Source organism: Chinchilla lanigera, unplaced genomic scaffold (genome assembly GCF_000276665.1).
Source record: "Chinchilla lanigera isolate Chin_1 unplaced genomic scaffold, ChiLan1.0 scaffold00022, whole genome shotgun sequence".
NCBI lineage: Eukaryota > Metazoa > Chordata > Mammalia > Rodentia > Chinchillidae > Chinchilla > Chinchilla lanigera.
The window spans coordinates 23,670,992-23,679,926 of NW_004955423.1; the positions used below are offsets into that span (position 1 = coordinate 23,670,992).

The 8,935-nt window shown below is 55.0% G+C and overlaps 1 long non-coding RNA gene across 1 annotated transcript; it reads right to left on the reverse strand.

Annotated features, from left to right (window-relative positions):
• Positions 1-306: 306 nt before the first annotated feature.
• LOC106148521 lies at positions 307-3,789 on the reverse strand. The gene is made up of 2 exons (XR_001234052.1): positions 3,458-3,789; positions 307-472 (listed from the first exon to the last, which is right to left on the reverse strand). It is a non-coding gene; the product is annotated as an uncharacterized LOC106148521 (long non-coding RNA).
• Positions 3,790-8,935: the final 5,146 nt, after the last annotated feature.

The window sequence follows — 8,935 nt, forward strand, 5'->3', positions numbered from 1 at the left end:
GTGCAAGTTCCTGAGTTAGATTCCTGGAATCAAAAAAAAAAAAAAAAAAGAGAGAGAGAGATCAGCCTGAGCTGTGTAGTCAGTTCAAGGCCAGCCTAGACAACATAGTGAGACCCTGTCTCCAAAAAATAAAAACTCCACCCAGACCTACTCTTATGAAGGAAGTAAAACCCTCCGAAGCCGTCGTCTTTCACTGCAGCCCTTATCTCGTAGCTCGCTGGCTGAAGAATCGGTGAAAATCCACGCTTCTGAAAGAACACGCTGAGTTAGACATCCCCCTCGGCACGGTCAGTGTCACAGCCAAGGTCTTCTAGTTTTATTTATTTCTCTCCAATTGCAAAGTGATTTAAAAGCACATAGGCCCAGGTAAAACAATACAGCAAGGAAAAATTAATTCCAAATCACTGCGAAGGCTCCAAGGGTGTGGACCACTCTCACGTCTGCTTGGAAGTCAGCCTGGCAGGTGCACACCCTGTAAGAAAGTTTAGGTGTCTCAAGACGGTCAACCCAGGCAGGATTTGCGCTCCTGTTACGTGATAGCAAGAAAATGGACGTACTCAATATTTCTTATTTAATTTATTTTCCTCTGAAGACAGGGCCTCGCTATGGCCCAGGCTGGCCTCAAACTCACAGGGACCCTCTTGCCTCAGCCTCTCAAGCGCTGGGCTGGCAGGTGTGTGCCACCACCCCTGGCGCCATAGTTCATTCTCATAATTGAAAAGAGTAAAAGTAGAATTTTCAGACACTGCCAAGAAATGGTGAAAGGAATCCATGAAGCCAGGTGTGGAGGTGCACGCCATAATCCTAGCTCCTCAGGATGCAGAAGCAGGAGGATTGAAAATTTAAAGCCGGATTGTGCAGTTCAGCAAGACCCTATCTCAAAATAAAGAGTTCAAAAGAGCTGAGGGTGGAGGTCAGTGGCAGCCCTGGGTTCAATCCCCAATTCTACAAAAAAAAAAAGTGACAGAAGCTGGCATTTGGGCTGCATTTCCCTGGCTCTGTGTCCCTTGCGAGTCCGTTTGGACCCTGGGCCACCCCGCCCCCCGCGTGGATGCAGGCCAGCAGCGCCGGCTCGGCCCAAAGGGTCTGCCTGCGTGAACATTCCCGTGCCACTCGCCCGTGCAAGGATCGAGGAGCAGGGCTGAGAACACACAGCCTGGTGGGCAGCTGACATCCGCGTTGTGTCCAGCGCCCACCTAGCAGGGTCCAGCCTTACTCACTTATTTATTTGCAGCAGTGCTGGGGATCGAACCCAGGGCCTTGGCACTGAGTTACAGCGGCTGCCCGTTCTGTGTATGTATCCACACATCCACATAAGAAAATACAAGTTCTTACTAACTCACTAAGTCGCCCAGGCTGGGTTCACACTTGTGATCCTCCTGCCTCAGCCTCCCAGCGTGCTGGGATAACAGAGTGCATACCAGCCCCACTGATCCTTATTATGTGTGAGTTAAAAGAGGAAATACAGCTTCATCGAAGCTATCAGTCCTTCACAGTCCTCTGGGCCCTCCCAGAGCCCATCCATGCAGCCGCCTTACCGGACACTTTGTCCTGAAAACACCATAGTGAGGCCGCACCCTCCAGAGATGAAGACCCCGGGGGCAGCTGGTGACACCAGGAATCCGGGATACAGCAGGCAGAGGCCAGAGAGAAGGTGCTGAGGTCCACCTGGGCCGCTCGGGGACCTCACCAGTGTCCTCAGTACCCAGGAGAGCAGGGCCACTTTTGTCCGCATCTGTGTCCCCTTTGCAGGTGTCCCTGCCCTGGACCCGCTGGGTACGTGCCCTGCCAGCCGCGCAGTGCTGGATCCAGCAGCGCTCGGTGACTCAGGGCTGAGATGCCCAGGCAGCTGACTGGAGCGGCCCCGGGCACGGTCAGGCGTGGGAGTGGACTGGGCACAGCCTCACCACACGGAGCCAAGGGGCCCTGCAGACCGGGGTTCGTCCCTGACCGTGCTGAAGGCTTTGGTGCAATTTCCGGAACGAACTCTGAGGAAACAGCAGTCTGCTGAAGAGTGGGGTGTGTGTGTGTGTGTGTGTGTGTGTGTGTGTGTGTGTGTGTGTGTGTAAAATGTTTGTTGCTTGTTTTCTTTTTGAAACTAGGTCTCCCTATATAGTTCAGGCTGGCCTTGAACTCACAGTGATCCTCCTGCCTCAGCCTCCCAAGTGCCGGGATCACAAGCGTGTGCCACTGCACCCAGGTGCTACTCACCTTTGTGTCCCAGAGCCTAAGGCTCCTGCATCAGCAGATGGGAAGAAGAAAGAAGGAAAGAAAGAAAGCAAGCACAGTCTGCTGGCTGCATCAAGCTGCCCGCACGCGGGAGAGCAGGGCAGCGCTGAGCACATGAAGCCCAGAGCCCCAGCGCCAGCCGCACCAACGGGGGAACGTCTACTTCAAACACGGGCAGGGTCGCCGAATCTGACTCTGTTCAACGCCCAAAGCAAACAGCGACACATTTTTTGAAACTGTTATTATCCAGCCACAGTCACCGGCCAGAGCACAGTAAAATTAGAAGTTTTAACCAACGGGGCCAAGACAAACCCCGGCTGCCCAGCCGAGCTGAGTCACCTTGGAGCCCGGGGGAACCAGACCGAGGCAGGACTGGTGCCCAGCACCCAAGCCCACGGGCGCCGCCAGCCACCTCCAGAGAAAACGCCCGCCGGGTCTGTGGGCTGGGCAGACCCCTCTCCAAAAGCAAGCAAGAGCTTCTCTAGCTGGGCATGCAGGATGCCAGCTGGGCTCAGGAGGGACCCAGGGGGAGCTCCTCCTGCAGGGCCACAGGGAAAAGACCACGGCGTCTGCCTCGCACGTTGCCCGGACCTGTGCTGACAGTCAGGCCGTGCGGGCGGTGCTGGATTCCTTTCCTGTTTTGGTTTTTGTTTGCTTGTTTTTTGAAACAGGGTCTCACGGTGTAGCCCAGGCTGGCCTCCAACTCGCAGTGATCCTCCTGCCTCAGCCTCCTGAGTGCTGGACTCTATGCTGGTGACAGATTGTGACAAGGGCAACAGTGACGGTCGCATCGTAAAGGGCTGAGCCCAGGCGACCGTCTTGGCCTCCTCTGCCTGCGCACCCCAGCGCTGGCCGGGCCACCAAGCCCGTGCCCTGAAGCCCTCGCCAGCCTTGCGACGTGCTCCTGAGCTCAGTTCACAAATGACACTGAGCAGCACGCTTGTCCTTGGACACACGCCCTCACACGCGTGGCCCTGGACCGGCTTGGACCTGGGCTCCTTGCGCCACCGGGCAGTGAGCAACGCGTGTGTCCCGCAGGACCGGGGCTCCGTGCAGACGGCACTGCACTCAGCCACCTCGGCACGGGCTCACTGTCCGGACACGGAAGCCAGCCTACTGTCTTGGCTCCCGTTGTGCAAGCAGCACAACGCCACGGCCTCGGGCAGATTCCTGCGACCTCTGCCGCCGCCCTCAACCCAGGCTGGGGCCACGGCGCGGACTCACTCACCCCCGCCTGAGCACGGAGTCACGTGAGCCCCCGGCTGGAGCAGCTCAGCCCAGCCAAGAGCGGATCGGCTTTGGGGCAAGAGAGATACCGATCAGCAGGGACTCCGAGCGGCACGGACACCGCCACTTTCTGAGAGGCCCTTCTCCGGCCGGAACTCGAGGGGCCCTTCCTGCGGGTGCGGGCGGCCGGGTCGCGGAGGCCCCGCGTGTTGCAGGAGTCAGAGGCAGTGCACAAGTCCCCTCGTCCCAAGCTTCGCAGACGTGATCAAAAGTACGGTGACCGCTGCTACCGAGCACCGTGCAGCAGAAAAGCAGCTCCTACAAACAGACGCCGCGTCCTGGTCCACCTCAGTGACCTGACCCGGCACCCGGCGGCTTCCGGCTCCTCCCCAAAGTCAGAAGGAGCAGGAGAGGGGAGCGCTGTGGGTGGCTTCAGGACATTGAGTCAGCCGGGATGGCACAGCTAAAGACCCTCAGAGAGAGGCCGGGGGGTGGACGAGTGAGGGGGAGGAGGGCTTGGAGGGGATCCGTGGCAGTGAGGCTTTTATTGTAATCATTTTTTATTTTTTATTTTTATTTTTTATTTCAGGACCTTGCGCTTGCCAGGCAGGCGCTTGTGCTGCTGAGCTATATCCCCGGCCGTAATCATTTTTTAAAACTACTTCCACTGTAGTTTTCAGTAACACCTTGTTGGTTTTGGTGTTTGTTTTGGTGTTGTGGCTTTTTGAGACAGGGTCTCGCTGTGTAGTACAGACTGGCTTTGGACTTGTAGCCCAGGCTGATCTCAAACTCACAGCGATCCTCCTGCCTCAGCCTCCTGAATGCTGTGATGACAGGCGTGCACCACCACACCTGGCCCAATACCTTGCATTTTCACCCCAATTCCCCAAAATCTTTAGCATGACCTGGGATGACAGCTAGGGGGCCCGCGGGGTGTCCCGGGTCACAGCTCCACAGTGTGGTCGCTGCCTCCCACCACGCAGTCCACACGGCACAGCCAGGTGGGAAACGGGCCTGCAGTGGCGAACAGGCAGGCCGGCCCGAACAGGAAGCCGGAGTCCGGGGTCCCGCCTCCCGGCGCAAAGCGGCTGCTTCCTGCTGCCTCCGTCCTCCCACCCTCGGGACAATGAGGAGAACGGGGGACTGGGGACGGGGCAGACCGTGAGTCCTTCTTCCGCCCCGCTCCCAGCCCTCTCCTGGCCCTTGGTGCAGGCCCTGGGGCCGGCAGTCCGGCAGAGCTGTGGGGTTTGGCCCGGAGGAGGCAGCACCAGGAGGTTGGGCCGTGGGCGGCCGGAGAGGAAGGTGAGGGGCGGCCCGGAGGACCATCACGTTGTGTGCACGACACGCCCACCCCAAAACAGGAGGCTGTGCCGGACCTGCAAACGTATGCACCCCAAAGCTGTTCTCAGATGTCTTCCTTTTTGCTTTCCTCGACTAGAAAGGGTAAAACAGCCCTCAAAATCCCAGGCCCCCACATCCAGGCAGGGCCGCAAAGCCCAGCGCTGGCCAGCGGAGATGCAGGCAGCCTTTGACTTTTCCAAACAAAAACGCGGCGCTCCCTGGTGCGCCTCTCTTTCTCTCTTCCTGCCTGGAACTCAGTTCTGAGGCTGGGGGTGGTGCAGCCATCTTGCAGGCGTGAGGCAGCAAGCCCAAGCTTCACCAGCTAAGGATGCTGGCATGGCAGGAAAGAGGGACTGGGAACCGGATGTAATTGTGTGAGACCGGGCCACTTGCCCGATGTCATTGTGTGCGACAAGTGCCACCTCCTCGCTCGCTTTGCTGGGGATTGCTAGGGTCCCACTGTGTGAAACCAAGACATCAGGCCGCTCCCTCCTCCGTCTCAGAGACTGGAGCAGATGGAAGTCCGGTCCTCTAATTGGGAGCCAGGTAAGGTTGCTTCCAGGAGCCTGAGGCGCCTCCCGGGCTGTTCCCGGAAAGTCCGCCCTTGGGCACACATGGGCGTTCTGGGGACAGGAAAGCGGCTGGGTGAGGGTTCCTGCAGGAGAGCCGACACCCAGTGTTAGCCAGTGGTGCATTTGAGGGCTCCCCAGGGACCATGTAGATGAGTGTGAAAGAACCCCTGCCTGCCTGGCGCAGGACGGGCACCTCGCTCCCAGGCGCAGACGCCTCCATGCGGCTCAGGCACAATTCGAACCCCAGAATGTGCATCCTCACAGCCAGTCGTGGTAGCACACTCCTGTCATCCTAGCATTCAGGAGGCTGAGGCAGGAGGATCACCACAAGTTCAAAGCAAAGTGGGTCTCCATGGCGAGTTCAAGGCCAGCCTGAACTACACAGCAAGACCGCCTCAAGAAACCAAGACATAAAAATAGAAACTCGAACTAAATTCCTGTGTCATAAAAATAATAAACTGAACAGAATGACTGCTGCGCCCCATCTTCATCTAGCAATCACTGTTTCCTGCGTGAGTGGAAGAAGCGAGGGAAGGGAAGAGTTACTCAGCTTGTCAACGACCATTGTATTTTTTTAAATGATACTTTTTATGCTTAATTACTGTGCAGCAGAATGTGTAAGATTGGTCTGCTGTTTTGACTAATTCTGTGCTATAATAACAACCCAGAAAACATTCAAAACACTTGCAGCTGCCTCAAGGCCTGACGAGAACTTTCTCTTCCCCACTTCTCCTTCTTCTTTGAGACAGCCCAGGCCGGCCTTGAACTCACAGCAATCCTCCTGCCTCAGCCTCCCAAGCACTGGATGACAGGTGTATACCACCACATCCAGCAGGAGCTTTATCTTTAAAGGACAGTATTAGTAATGTGCCGTGAGTATTCCCTTTGCAGCTTCTTAAGCCTACAGGAAACTTTTTATACGTTTACTTTAAAAATGGAGGAGGGACATGCGGTTCTCAAAGGTTTAGGCAGAGTCTCAGGCAAAGCTTCGCCAGGTCTGTCTCAGGAAGGAGCTGACGGTGTCGGGTCTGCGGCAGCGAGTGGTGGGGGGTGCGTCCCCCCGTAACATTTGCTATCAAAGCTCATCGTGCCCTGTGTCCTTTCCCACACCCTGCGCACAGTCAGACCACGCACCCCCGCCCGCTCCACGGAAAGCCGGGGGCTCAGAACCCCGCGTTCCCCTGGGAACAAGATCCCTCTGCACAGCAGGAGCAGCACCGTGCTCCTGCATGGTGTGTGTGTGTGTGTGTGTGTGTGTGTGTGTGTATATATATATACATATACAGTCAGGTGGCTTCAAAGACAGACACACCTGGGGGACAAAGTCCCCAGGAAGGGTGGCACCCGGCAGACAGACAGACGCCGGGAGGCCGGGCGGCAGAGCGGGCGGTCCACGGTGACCCGCTGACCCGGGTAGACTGCACCCACTGTGGGGGGCACGCACCTCACAGCCGGCAGTTCTGGAAAGGACCAAAAAGCCAAGAAGAACCAAGCAGCGACCGTGTAAAAGGCCCAGACATTTTTAAATGGCACGTTTATTTTAATAATGTATGTTTCTCAACACTGAGATTCCATCTCACCCCAGAAGTGGCTGCCATCAAGAAGTCAACCAATAACAAATACAGGAGGGGCTGTGGGGAGAAAGGAACCCTCTCCACCGATGGTGGGAGTGGAGACTGGTGCAACCACTGTGGAAACCAGTGTGAAGAATCCTCACAAAACTAGGATTAGAGGTCCCATTCAACCCAGCTATTCCCCTTCTGGGTATTTTCCCAAAAGTACTGAAAACATCATATCACAGCGATATATGTGCTCCCGTGTATATAGCAGCGCAATTTGTCATAGCTAAATCTTGGAAACAACTCAAATGCCCATCAACTGAGGAACAGATAAAAAAGATGTGTTTTTATATAATGGAGTATTACTCAGCTATAAAGAAATATAGACTCAAGGCTTTTATAGGTAAATGGATGCAACTAGAGACCATAGTCATAAGGGAAATAAACCAGACTCACCTGTGTAAACATCCTATTTTCTCCCTAGTGTAAGAACCTGAAAGAGTAAATAAGATCTGAAAGGTACAATAGATATTGTGAAAGGGCAAGAAACTGCTCAAAAGGAAAGAAGAACTGGGATGAGGGAAAGGAGAAAAGAAAGAAAGAAGAAATATATACATATACACACACACATACACACAGAGAAGATAGCTAAGATACTTGTACTGCTAATTTCTGTTGGTTTATTGAAAGAAACAACTAATGTTTAATTTTTTGACCAATTTTGCATGTTTACATCTGGTAATTTGAACAACTACTTCGAAGATAACAATATGCAATATAAAAACCATTGTAAATCTCCCATCATCTTGTCTTGTGTGCTTAATGTTTTCAAAAGTTTTATTCTCTTTAAAATAAAAAAGTATGTTTCTGAGCCAGTGTGGTGGTGCACACCTTTAATCCCAGCACTCGGGAGGCTGAGGCAGGAGGATCCAAATCCCAGGGTCCCCTCCCCCAGGAAGCTTTCTGACCCTCTCTCACCTTTCAGACTGGGCTTGTGGCCCTGTCCTGACTTCCCCGCCATCCTGAGCTTCTCTTTGCCAGCAGCCTTCCACCTCTGCCCTGGGACAGCTGTTGTCCAAGTCCCCCAGACAGGACAGGACGTTTACACCTGGACCCCAGGACCTGGCAGTGTGTCCGGTGCAGAGGGCTGGCTGGCTGGATGGATGGACGGAAGGGTGGACAGATGGATGGATGGGTGGGGACAGGGAAGTAGCGCTATGGAGAGCCCACAGCAGGGACACTGAGCGACCCCAGGCAGGCGAGGGTGCAAAGCACTTTCGGGATGTTTAATCGGCAGTGCATTTAATGACTGATTGATTTACCTGATTTCTATGTTATGTTAAAACATGTGATGTTCTATGCATTTATTAGTACACGTTCTATGTTATGTTCTATGCATTTATTAGTACACGTCTGTGATGCGTGCGCCTGCCTTCGCTGGGTGGAGCTGCTCCGTGAACCCGGCACCTGCGGTTATCCTCACCCCAGCCCCGCCCGCCTCGCGCTCCTGGCCCCTTTCCCTGTGAGAAAGCTCTTGCCTGCTTCTGATATCCGCCAGTTTTGTTCTTTGTTTACACCCTAGGTTTCTCGTCTAAGCGAAACCGTGTGACACTGACACTCGGGTGTCTGATTTATCTCCCTTAACACCATGGTCTCCCAGTGTGTCCATTTTCCTACAGATGAGTCAAGTGTGTCCTTCTTTAGGGCAGAGTAGTACTCCACAGAGTGTGAATACCACATTTTCTTTCTCCGCCCGTCTGTGGATGGACACACAGGCTGCCTGTGAGATTTAACTGCTGCACGTGGTGCTGAAAGTGCCTTTTGGATGATCTTGAGCCGGGAGTGGGGCGCTGGCCCTGGGGCTCAGCAGTAGCTTGCAGCGTTTGCAAAGCCCTGGGGTTTCCACAGCACCCGCAGACAAGGACGAAGCCAGAGCCGGCGCGGCTGGAGCTGAAGGAACAGCGGGCGCGGGGCTGGGGCAGAGGCGGAGGCGCGGGAGGCGCGGGC